The 13,317-nt window shown below is 37.1% G+C and overlaps 1 protein-coding gene and 1 pseudogene across 1 annotated transcript in view; one reads left to right on the top strand and one right to left on the bottom strand.

The window, feature by feature from the left end:
• Positions 1–2,736: 2,736 nt before the first annotated feature.
• Positions 2,737–3,490, bottom strand: LOC102005870 (annotated as a pseudogene).
• Positions 3,491–8,919: 5,429 nt separating this feature from the next.
• Positions 8,920–13,317, top strand: part of LOC102006191 (zinc finger protein 449-like) — a 12,586-nt gene continuing 8,188 nt past the window's right edge. The window contains exon 1 of the mRNA XM_013510075.1: positions 8,920–9,248. The gene's annotated coding sequence lies outside the window, so the exon portion shown is untranslated. The remainder of the gene's footprint in view (positions 9,249–13,317) is intronic.

Here is a 13,317-nt window from a genome sequence, read left to right on the forward strand (position 1 = left end):
TTAATAAGAATTTTTAAGAGTTTAAAATGCGCATCGTGGGAGACAGCAATCCAATTTCAATGAATTGGTACTACACGAAATGGTTTCCTGGCGGGTGTGTTTGTTTTTATGGATTTGAAAATCGAAGCATTGGCACCGCCCCCTTCCACCCCTCCCCCCCTTCGACTGCCTGCTGGTGCCAGCATCCAGCACGGATCTGGGGCCTGACTGTCTTCTTTATCTACCAGCATGACCAGGAACAGGTCTTCACTTGGATACTGCCCCTAAATTGTAGTCCTGAAACGTGTGTAGTCCACACAGTTGAAATCATAAAGAAATTTCTTTTTTACCGAGCGTGATGGCGTAAGCCTGTAATCCCAGCACTTAGGAGGCTGAGGCAGGAGGATCACTGCGAGTTCCAGTCCAGCCAGGACTACAAAGTGAGTTCATGGCCAGCCTAAACTGCATAGTGAAACCCTGTCTCAAAAAGACAAGAAAAAAGAAATTTTTTTTCCTTTATTTTGTTTTTGGGTTTTTGTGTGTTGTTTTTAGGTTTTTCTATAATCTTCTTTCCTCCTTTCTTCTTCATCAGTTTATTTGGGCTTCGGCAACTTTCCTTTGTCCTTCTTCTTTGCTTCTTATCTCTTTTTACTTCCTTTTGTCTTTCTTTATTTTCCCCTGTTCTTTTTTTCTCTCTTTGATTTTTTTCTCTTTTATTTTTACTCTCATACAATTTTTTTCCCCTCATTTTTGTCTTCTATTTCTCATCAGTTTTTTCTCTTCCTTTTAGCTAATTCTACAAACATCCTTCTACTCCCCAGTGAGATCCTTTGTACTACTTCTCTCTCCCTCTCCTCATGTCATATAGTTTAACATGTTCTGCCGGCTTGACCCATGCATGACTGTCCTATTGTGCAATTTATACCACTGGTGGTACAAATGGATCTAATCACTTTCATAAGTCTTCTTAACAATAAAATTAATAAAAATCTATAAATGGGCCAAAACAAGTTAGTTATTTGAATAATTGTTGCTCAAATGTAAATACTAATATTATTCATACCAATTTAAAAATTATTACAATATTCAACAAATTTATTTAATTTGTGAAACTAAAAAAATATACCTGGCAGGATAAGCAGCTAAGCAAAAGGAAAAACTAAGGAAACCAACATGAAAATAATTCATGGACAGGAAAAGTCAACACCTCTCAGTGATAACTCTCAATATGAATGGACTCAACTCACAAATCAAAAGACACAGATTGGTAAAATGCATCAAAAAGCAAAACCCAATTATATGCAGTATAAGAGAAACACATTTAATTAAAAAAGAAATTCAAACATTAAACATCAAGGCACAGAGAAAACATCAATAAAAGTGAAATACTTAGAAATTAACCTGACCAAGGAAGTGAAAGTCCTCTATAATGAAAATGACAGTACTCCAAAAAAGGAGATCAAAGAGAATATGAGACATTGGAAGGATATCCCTTGTTCCTGGACAGGCAGAACCAATATGTAAAAATGCTCATACTGCAGCATAATTTATAATAGCTAAATCTTGGGAGTGGCCTATATGTCCAGCAACAGATGCATGGATAAAGGAAATATGGTATAGAAACACAACTGAATACTACTATGCCATGAAAAAGAAAAACTTGAGTCATTTATAAGAAAATGGGTGCACCTTGAGACCATATTATTAAGTGAAATAAGTTAGACACACAAGTTTAAATAGCCCATGGTTTCTGTTTTATGAGAAGCACAATAGGGGCTGGGGATTTAGCTCAGCGGTACAGCACCTGCCTGGCAAGCGCAAGGTCGTGAGTTCAATTCCCTGTACTGGAAGAAAAAATCAAAAAAAAAAAAAAAAGAGAGAAGCACAATAGATAAATAAAGTGCAAAATAAAAGAGAAACAATATGGGAAAAAAAGAGGAAAAAAGTTATTGTAATCCAGCATTCACAATATATCAAAATGTGTACACTGATTTAGGTAAAATAAAGGTGAAATGTAAATTAAAGAATTTTCTTATGTGTTTATATGTTTTTGGCTTGTCAGTCTGGCCATTAATCTGTGTTTATGATAATAACTTCATAAGGACTTATAAACAAATGATCTGTTGCTGGTAGAAAAAAATTTTAAAGGTGGGTGGGGAGGAAGGAGAAATAAAAAAGGACTGAGTAGTGTTATGTACATGTACTAATTCTCCACAACAAATGTAACCATTATGCACTGTAAACATGTACTAATAAGAGTTAATTTTTTAAAACATGAAAGTACAAATGTTAGGAAAATTTGAAGCATTTAAAAAATGGTAATTATAAAAGTCAATGTTGAAGAATACTCCTTTTGATTATGTATTTTAAAATACTGTGAAAGTATTATTTACTCTGAAAACAATATCAGGCAAGAATGCCTCAGCTGCTTTCAAACCACTAGTTCTAGTTCTCAAAGGCTGTTTTAGTAATGTCATCAAGAACACACATTTAAAATTTAATACTGCAATTATATGTTAAATAAGGATAGAATAAACTGTATATTATTAGTTTGAGTATTACAGTATATACTTTTTAAAACACAGGGTTCTTTCACTTACTCTTGACAAATTGAACTGTACCTATAAGCCTTATGAGATTCTAAAACCATTTGGAAATATTTTTCTTCTAGCTCTGAAAATACATCCTAAAGCCTTAATCAGTAGTCACTGTAACCAAAAGAAATTAGTACTTTATGGCCTTAATAATTTCCAATATTTAGTAAATGTGAAGGTGTAATGAAGTGGCTGCATCTTTCCATGTATTTCTGTGGTCTGAAATCACAGTTCAGCACATTGGATATGCTTTGTTTTGTTTTTACTGTTAAGCCACAAGGTAATGTATTGTTTACAAAATATATGCTGGCAGATGAATAGAACGTGCTTGTGAAATTCAGCCTGACATACTGAACAAATAGCATCCACTTCTGAACACTGTCTTTTGCTAGCAGCCACTCCATAACTTGGGTGTGTAAAAAATATTTGTAAAAGCGGTCTGAAAATTCTCAAATGTCCAAAAAAGTCCAGCAATTTTAATAGGAGGTAAAATACAGCCATCAATATCCCAAAACTCAGTCTAGGTACGTTACCAAACCCTCCATAACTTATAATGTAATGAAGCCAAACTGATAAGAAAACAAAAGTTAATAATACTGGCATAATTGTTCTAAAAGCATTTATCAATAACCCTTTCATTTAAAAGGCATGATGAAAGAAGGTAGCAATAAAATAAGGGATTTTGACCCCTTGAAGAGGAATTTTAGAATGAAGTCTGTAATTCCAACAATTCAAAGTACTTCCTAAAAGTCCAAATGACCCAATGTAGAATTCAAGAAAATTAAGCTGTAATAAAGTGACTAAGATTGAAAAGTATAGTATAAAAGACTAGAAGATCCAGCTAAGAATACCAGTAACCAACCACACTGAATCTTTGAGGACCTTTCTCTTAGAAAAACCTGATTTTGGCCAGGCATGGTGGCGCATGCCTGTAATCCGAGCACTCAGGAGGCTGAGGCAGGAGGATCTTTCGAGTTCGAGCCCAGCCTGGCCTACAAAGTGAGCTCAAGGCCATTGTGAACTGCATAACGAGACCCTATCTCAAAGAACCCCCTCCAAAAAAAAAAAAAAAAAAAAAAAAGAAAAACCTGATTTAAAATGCCTTCATTTAATAAATCATACATGTGCAAGCACTGCATTGTTTCTCTAGTGTAAAGCCTGAAAGAATTAATTTAAACTAGGAGATATGATAGACATTGTGAATTGATAGGAAAGCACTCAAAGGTATAGGGTAACTGGGATATGGGAAAAGAGAAGGGAAAGAAGGAGAAAGTCTGTATGTATGTATATACAGGATAGTTAACATGGCTGTTCTACTGTCTTGTATTTCTTTGCTGAAAGAAACTGTCAATGAATCCTTGGTTGATCAGCTTTGTATGTCTATATCTGTTTTCATGAGAAACCACTTTGAAGATATCAATATGTAATACAACAAGCATTGTTAATTCCCTACCACTCTGTTTATAACTCCGTAATGTCTGTACTGTTCCTTTGCTATTTTGTAAAATGTTGTCTGTCTGTTAATATTTTCCTCCTTTTATTTTTAAAATAAAAAAAAGCCTTCATTTGCATACATAAAAGTTGTTTACAACAGGGATTCCAAGAGAAATCTCTTTTATATGCTGCATAACAATCTTGACGCCCAGAATCAAAATATATGGAAGACCTTTTTGCTACCACTTAAAGGGAGAACAAAATTCTGAGGAGATATTTTTATGGTCACCAGACTCTAGTGGCAGTACGATCAAGCTACCTTGCTTCACTGTGGGAGTGAGGCACCCTCAGCACTTGCAGTTCCTGGCGAACTGTGTAATGGGTTACAATTGGCTTGCATGGCCCTCGAGAAAAAAAAAATTGGTTTTGTTTTTTTGTTTATAGTTTTTTGAGAAAGGGTCTCACTATACAGCTCCTCAGTGCTGAGATTACGGGCATGCGCCATCACAACCAGAATCCCTTGAATTCTTTTTCCTAGATTTCTTTGTGTTCGGGCTGTGTCTCTGCTCAAGACCAGGAGCAGAGGGAGACCCTGGCAACCACCGCAGGAACAGCTACTCGAGCCGCACCAAGCCGTCCCTCCGCCATCATCCTCCGACACTGCAGGTCTGGTCGGCTGGCTGGCTGCGGCGGCGAGCACACTCGCTGCAAAAGTTCACTTTTCGTGTTATAGCCTGGCGGCCATATTAGGGAGCATTTCATTTTAAGTAGACAGGAATGTTTAAAAGAAAAGTAAAGTATTACCATTGAAGTAAACCCTAAATGATTAGTTTGATATTGAAAGTAAATGTTAAGAAAATTTAATTTTGCAAAGCTTTATTTTACTACAATTATAAATGCTAACTTATAGCATTTATAACGTTTATAATTTGTAAATTTATAACATTTAAAATAAATGTCATGAGATTGATTTGGGGGGATAGGTGTGGTAGCGCATGCCTATAATCCTAGCACTGGGGAGGCTGAGGCAGGAGAATCTCCACAAGTTTGAGGCCAGCCTGGGCTCCATAGTGAGTTCAAAGCCAGCCAGAACTATATAACAAGACCCTGTCTTAAAAAACACAGACTTTTTAAAAAGTTTTTATACTAATACTTAGGTGATTTAAAATTTCAGTTAGCTGTTGTTTCCTGCATATTCTTGATTGTTTCCTTTCTAGCATTCCTATGCTCACAATCATGTTCTTCAAAGTATTTCTCTGATCAGAAAATAAACTGGAAAAGCATTGAAAAAAATGAAATAAAGACATATGCCTTCATATCAGGTTGACAAGGTGTGGGATTTGGTGATGAGGGTGGAATGTCAACTTGATTGGCTTTGGGATGGACCTAGGGGATACACCTATGGGTGTATATGTGTGGGTCATGAAAGTGTGGCCTTGAGGTCTGTGCGTGGACCCTGGCCTCTCCTCTCTGGTTCTGCTTCTCTGCTCTGCTTCCCAGGAGCCAGGAGCTAAGCAGTTTTGCTCTACCATTCCCTTCCACCACAGTTCTGTACCTTGGAACCTCCTGACTATATACTGATGCCCTAAAACCATGGACCAAATTAAAACTCCTTTAAATTCTGGGTGTTGTATATTGTGTCCCAGTAACAGAAAAGCTAACTAATACAATACCTGAAGAGACATTTTACAAAAAAAGACATACAATGACAGCAGATACGTTTTTTAAAAAAAAGCACAACATCAAAGAAATGCACATTAACACCACTGTGAAATACCACTTCACATCTCTTGGAATACTTATCAGAAAGACAAGAGAAAAAAACATTGCTATGGGTGTGGAAATAAAAGGCATACCACTGCACATTGCTAGTGTAAATCTAAATAGGTATACTCATTGGGGAAAATAGGAAATTCTTCAAAAAATTCCAAATAGAATTACCATATGATGCAGCACTCCTGCTTCTATGTATATCCAAATTACAGACATGTTAGACGCATTAATTCTCTCAAGCCCTGAACATGGAATATCTTTCCACTTATTTGGACTTTATTTAATTTCTTTCACCAATGTCTCACAATTTTCATTGTACAGAGTTTTTTACCCCCTTGGTTAAATTTAAAGGTAAGTGTTTTATATCTCTTGTTGCTTTTACAAATGGGGTTGTTTTCTTAATTTCTTTTTAGATAACTGTTAGTATATAGAAATGAACTAGCTGAGGAAAAACCAAGAAAGCAAATCCATTCTCAACCACTTGAAAAAAAAAATCTAATCATCAACCTACCCATAGATAGAAAAGTGCAGAACATAAGTAAAGAATTTGAAGACATTAGAAGATAGAAAAATCTCCCATGTTCATGGATCGCCAGAATAAACATTATTGAAATGACCACATTACTGAAGGTCATTTACAAAGTCAATGCAATAGCCATCAAAATATCAATGACATTCTTCACAGAACTGGAAAAAGCAATCCAAAAATTAATATGGAAATATAAAAGACCAAGAATAGCCAAAGCAATTCTGAGCATAAACAGCAATGCTGTAGGAATTACAATACACAATTTGAAAATATAATATAATGCCACAGTAAAAGAACAGCATGTCATCAGCACAAAAATAGACAAATAATAGAATGGAAGAAAGAGTAACAAAACCTTCTAACCATAGCCATCTAATTCTTGGTAAAGAGGTCAAGAAACCTACATTAGAGAACACAGCTTCTTCAAAAAATGATGCTAGAAAAACTTGCTATCCATATGTAGATGACCGAAAGTATATCCCTATCTCTCACCCTGTAAAAAAATCAATTCAAAGTGGATCAACAATCTTGGTATACCACCTAAAACTTTAAAACTTCTGGAAGAAGAAGTAGGGGAAACAAAGTCATAAGCAAAAGCAAGGCCTTCCTGAATAGGACTCCAAAAGCACAAGAAATAATAATAAGAATCAACAAATGGTATTACATCCAATTAAAAACTTTCTGTGCAGCAAAGGAAACAACAGAGTGAAGAGCAGCCTAAATAATGTAAGAAAATCTTTGTCAGCTATTCTTTACACAGTGTATTAATATCTAGAATGAATATATACTATATATATATTTTTATAAACACTGAAAAGACAAAAAGAAACACCACAATCAGTGAATGGACAAAGTTTTCCTCTGCCAAGCCCTTTCACCCTTGGAGCCAGCAGAACCTGGACTGAATCCTCCAAAACCATGAGCCATGTTAAACTTCTGGCTATGGGTTAAAGGTGCCAGATATTTTGTCTGTGCTGGCAAGCTAATACAGAGCACACACCTTAACATCTTACCTATTACTAATACCACAAGGAAATACCACATTTTCATTCCCCTCATGCTTTTCATTCTGACTCCTATTGAAAAGACAAGCCACACTTCCTAAGCTCCCTTCATGACCGCCTGCTTCTCACATGCATTTCTCAAACTCCTTGTGATGCCCTAAATCCAGGGAACACTTCCAGCACATTGCACAGAACACTCCCTCCGCTTAGTCCTCTCCTGGTGCCCCAACTCTGCCCTTACCTGGTTTTTGGGTCCCTCTCCTCCATCACCTCAATCCAACGAACATCTTACAACTCTGTGCCTGTTTTCTCTGAGAAAAGAAAGAACACACAGATTTCATCCACAGTGGCCTGGACTGCAGCAGGCTCCTCCTAATAAGTCTCCTTGCTCCATGCTTTGGCCCCCTAGAGTCTGTTTACCACAAAGCAGACAGAGGGACCCCTCTAAGGCTCTAAACCCTCCAGGGACTTCAGCAATCATGTACAGTAAAAGCCAAAGAATTTACAGTGCCTTACAAGGCCCCACAACGCCTAGCACTCTGTGATCTCTCTCTTCATATTTTACACTCTTCTAGCTTTCACTTCCTGTGCTCTATCCTCTTAGCTTTTTCTTGCAGAAATAAGGCACACACTTGCCTCAAAATCTCTTCACAGGCTGCTTCTCTGTCTGGAGAGCTTCTCGTGCAGATAGATGCCTGGTTAACACAAGGACCTCTTTCAGGACTTTGCTCACCTATTGATGTCTGATGGTGCCTACCCTCACCACCCTGTTTTGAAATGCAATCAACATCCTGCTCTACCTTCTGGATCCCATTCACTATGCTATATATTATTACTCTGTTTATTACCTTTAGATATATCAAATATTTTACTATTCCTTGTTTTAATCCCTTGTCTTTTTGCTGTGAGAAAATTATCACTACAAGACTAAGATACTTCTATTTACTAACTAATTCCAAGTGCCTAATTCCAGGCTTATAATTAATACTCAAGAAATATTTACCAAGAGAATGAGCAATTGTAATAACATAGCAGAGAAACTGACATAATTAGGTAAGCAATGAAAACTGGTACAATGATTTCCATAGAATTCTATTATGAAAGAAAAAGAATTCTATGACGAATTACTACTAGGATACATAAAGGTAGTTCTAGTGTAAAAGACAGGTACTGAGGATACCGAAAATGTAATACGCCGATAGGACGCCCAACAGGATCTTTGCCGGAATAATCTCCGATCACCCACTGTGAGACTGGTCCTCAAACTAAGTATCGTTTTGGGGTTTTTGTTAGCACAGATTTCTGCTATGTCTTCCGTGCCAGAACTTTAGTCCTTCCATGGGAACCCCAAAGAAAAGCCCCCTCATAACACTCCCTGAGAACTCACCAAGAACTCAACCTCGGAGCCGTTTTACGTTTTTTTTTTTCCTGAGATGTTCCCATTGGTGTCCTTGGTTATGATGGGAGGAGTCATGATTTCCCCTCCCCCTACTGCCTCCTATTGGCCATAGAGTCCTTCATGACCATTTGTTACACCATCATTGGCTCTACTGAAGAAGGTGGTGCCTCCACAAATTCCTTCCGGTGAAAGAGGTTAAGGGGCCCTTTAGCCGAGCGGTGTTCGTTCGATCTCCGAGAGTCCATTACTAGGTAGTCGGCCGCGCCTCATGGCTGACTGAGGCAGGGAAGTAGGAGTTGGATTCCTACTTAGGGAAGTAGGAGTTGGATTTCTACTTCCAATACGAACTGAGGTTGATATGAACTGAGGGCGTCGTGAAAGACGAGGTCTCATACTGCTGCTTTTGTGTAGGAAGGACGGCTCCTCGATTGGCGGTTGCAGCAACGTGGTGAGGGTTTCAAAGAAGAAGGTATTTGGCCTCCTTCTAGAGGAAAGTGGACCCTGAAGAAGAGCAGCAGACGCTACTACAGAACAAGGTACAGAAGTACGGGTGTCGGCCCTTGTCCTTTCCCAAAAGACTCTGCTCACGGAGAGGGGGAGGTGTGCCTCATTCCTGGGTTGACGGCATGGGGCAACGTGGTTGCTGCCATTTTGTGTGTGTGTGCGCGTGCACTTGCGAGAGAGCGAGAGACAGAGACACAAACAAACAGACAGGGGGAGGGCATCCTGAGTCTCAAAAATGTCAACCTCCTTCCATCCACACCCCTCTTTCTCCTGCTGACTCGAAACTAGAAAGCGTTTGGACGAACACACAGAAGTTTCCGTTGAGCAGGGAGTATTGGTACATGCCTGTAATCGCAGCACTGTGAGGAAGAGGTAGGAGGATCTCGGTTCAGTGGGAGCCCAGCCTGAGCAATTTGGTGACTTAGAGAGAGAGCTTGCCTTTAAATTAAAAAATAAACAAATATATACGTATGTGAAGACATAATAAGGCTAGGGATTTAGCACTGTATGAACTTCTGGGTTCATTCTCAAGTACCAAAAAGAAAAAAAAAAACACGACACAGAGCAGGACCTGTGTGGTGCACTGACGCTCATTTTCCCTTGCATGCTGACTGGTTTTTTTTGGTTTAGGAATCGAACTCAGGACTTTGAGCTTGCCAGGCAGGTGCTGTGCCACTGAGTTATGATGATTTCTTATATTTGTAGATTTCTTGAAAAAGTGAAATGCCTAATCTAAAAGTGAAGTGGGTCATATATCCAGGGAGAAAAGCAATACACGTCTGGAATATAGGAAATACCGAACCACATCAGTGGTGGACTCTACGTAGTAGAATTGTGGATTATGGGGGCTGGGGATTTAGCTCAGCAGCAAAGCGCCTGCCTGGCAAGCGCAAGGTCGTGAGTTCGGTTGCCGGTACTGGAGAAAAACAAAAAAAAAAAAAAAGAATTGTGGATTATGGATAATTGTTTTCTTCTTTGTGCTTATATACCTGTTTCCTTATTCTATAATGAACACATATTATTTACATAGTTAAGAAATTGTTAAAAATAAGGACTACTGCTTTTGATGAGCCAAAATATTTGCATTGTCTCAGATTAATTTTCATGTATTTATTGTATAGTGTTTCATTATTATTATTTATTCATTTTTATTCGTACATGTTTGCAGTATATAATGATTACAGTTATCATGGAGAGTTTGTACATGTACATAACACATCTTTGCTCTTTTTTTGTGCCCTTTCCCTCCTTTCCCTCCTTTGTCCCTTCAACTATTGTTCCCCCTCCTATTTACAAAAGCTGTATTCCAATTTATTTTTCTATTCTCCCTTTTTTGAAGAATTCCTTTCCCCTTCTTTTCCTCCCCTCTCCCTCCATTTCTTGTTTTCTTTCCCATCTGCAAAAGATGTCCCTACTTCCTATTATCTGTATTTTATTTTGCTCTTTATTTATACTTTTTTTCTTATATGAGAAACCATGCAAAATTTAAATTTGTGTGCCTGATTTATTTCACCTAATGCTATGTTCTCAGGATGCATCCCTTTACCTACAAATGCCTCAACTTTATCCTTCTTTATGACAGCATATTATTCCACTGTATAAATAACACATTTTCTTTATCCACTAATCTGTTGATGGGCAAATTGACTGTTTCCGAGGTTTAGCTATTGTTAATTGTGCTGCTATAAACATGGGAATGTATGCATTTAATTTGATGACTGTGATACTTTTGGGAAATGTCCTAGAAAGTGAACAGCCAGGTCAAATGGAATTTTTATTTTCAGTTTTTTGAGGAATTCCCACACTGATTCTCATAGTGGTTGTACTAGTTTACGTTCTCACCAACAATGCAGAAGAGTTCCTTTTCTCTGCAGCCTGGCCAACATTTGTTATTGTTTGATGTCTTGAGGATAACCATTCTTTCTACAGTAAGATGGTATCTCAGTGATGTTTTAATTTGCATTTCTCTAGTGGCCAGCTATGCAGAACATATCCTTATGTATTTATTAGTCATTTGTACTTTACCTAGAAAGTGGCTGTTCATTTCAGTTGTGTATTTTTGATTGGGTCTTTTATTTCAGGGGACTCATTTTTTATTTCTTTATATATTCTAATTGTCAGTCCTCTGTCCAAGGAATTACTAGTAAAATATTTTTCCATTTTGTAGGTTGTCTCTTCACTGTCTTAACTGTTTCCTTTGCTGTGCAGAAGCTTTTTCATTTGATTTGATTCCGTTTGTTGATTTTTGCTATTTTTTGGTATTTCTTGTGCCACTGGGGTTCTGTTCAGAAAAGCCTTGCCTAAACTTATGTCTTCAACAGTTTTAACCATTTTATTTTCCAGTAGATTTTCTGTTTTGCTTGTTTGTTTGATATAAGTCCTCGCTGTGCAATTCAAGTTGGTCTTGAACTCACTATGTAGCCTAGGCTGGTCTCGAACTCATAACGACCCTCCTGCCTCTGCCTCTCCAGTGCTGAGATTACAGGCATGCACCACCACACCCAGCTGATTTTCTGCTTTAATGTTTAGATCTTTGATCCATTTTGATTTTAGTTTAGTATATGTGAGATATATGGAACTAGACTCAATTTTCTGTATGTGGATATTTGATTTTCCCAGTACCATTTATTAACCACTTACCAGTCCAATTATTTAAATACAGGATGACTAAAATTATATAGTTTTCATTAATTTTTATAGGATAATATAAAAGGAAATATAAAATGACAATTTTATCAAATTTATTCAATATTTTTTCTATATGTGGTATATTTTAAAACATTCAATACACAATGTAGCATTACAATCTGAACAGTAGCATCTGGTCTCTTTCCAAATTCATTTGCATTGATATCTTTCTTTGTTTTTTTTTTTTTTGGTTTTTTTTCTGGTACCAGGAGTCGAACTCAGGACCTTGGGCTTGCCAGGCAGGTGCTGTGCCACTGAGCTAAATCCCCAGCCCCTGTTATCTTTTTTTGAACAACACACTTTACACTGTCATGTTTAATATGTTGTTTTTTTTGTTTGTTTGTTTGTTTGTTTTTTGTTTGTTTGTTTTTCCGGTACCGGGAACCGAACTCATGACCTTGCGCTTGGCAGGCAGGCGCTTTGCCGCTGAGCTAAATCCCCAGCCCCCTACACTGTCATGTTGACCTTTCCTTTTTTCTGTGGGTCGCATAATTTCAATAAAATGTCTCCCCACTAAACTTAATGGTGAAGGCGTCAATGATGGACAGCCTGATTGGCCTTGACTAGCCTGTATTTTTCAAACATTTGGTCTATTAGACCTAATCTAAATTGTGACTCCTTGAACCTCCTTCCTTTGAATAAATAACAAACAAGTTCCATATTGTTTGGCCCAAAAGGTGCATAAATATTTTATAATAATATTTTCCTTACTTTTTAATTACAGGATCGTTTGTTAGATCTTGACCCATTCTGTCAATACCAATGGAATTATTATGACTGAATTTTGGAATTTTTTAGTTTTGTTTCTTCTTTCAAGTTCTGTCATTTCTGTGTTATGAATAGTTGACAGTAAGATTTCTTTTTTGTCTTTCCATTTCAAAGCATAGACCTTTTTTTCACTGATATGCTGACATTTCTCCCTTTTTCAGTTTTTCTTTTACAGATCCTTTGGCACTCCATTCCTATTCAGTCTCGTTGTCTCAAACATGTCCATTTTGTATTTTAATAGAATATCACTGAGTTTTCAAGAAGTATAAAAATTATATCTAATTACTTGTGATAAGAATTTTTATAGATTGTAGCACAAAATTATAGGTTATTCTTCATAAATAAAATAAACATAAATTAGTAAAAGAAAATAACCAGAACTTATTATTAAATGTCACTAGAAACAAACATTGCAGGCAAATACAATGTTCTGAATAAAAATGTATGCAAAAAATAGTCGATATAGAACAAGTATCTCATGCAAACAAGAATTGACTAGTTAAAATGACATGTGCCTGAGCAAGGATCAGGATAGTCAGTACATAAGCAAATGTGCTGCGTAAGTGATGCTCGGGGGTTAACTGTTAAGTGGTTAAAGCATCTGTCTTTTTCCTCCATTGTATGCTTTTGGCCCCTTTGTCAAAG

This window comes from Chinchilla lanigera, unplaced genomic scaffold, assembly GCF_000276665.1.
Source record: "Chinchilla lanigera isolate Chin_1 unplaced genomic scaffold, ChiLan1.0 scaffold00201, whole genome shotgun sequence".
Lineage (NCBI taxonomy): Eukaryota > Metazoa > Chordata > Mammalia > Rodentia > Chinchillidae > Chinchilla > Chinchilla lanigera.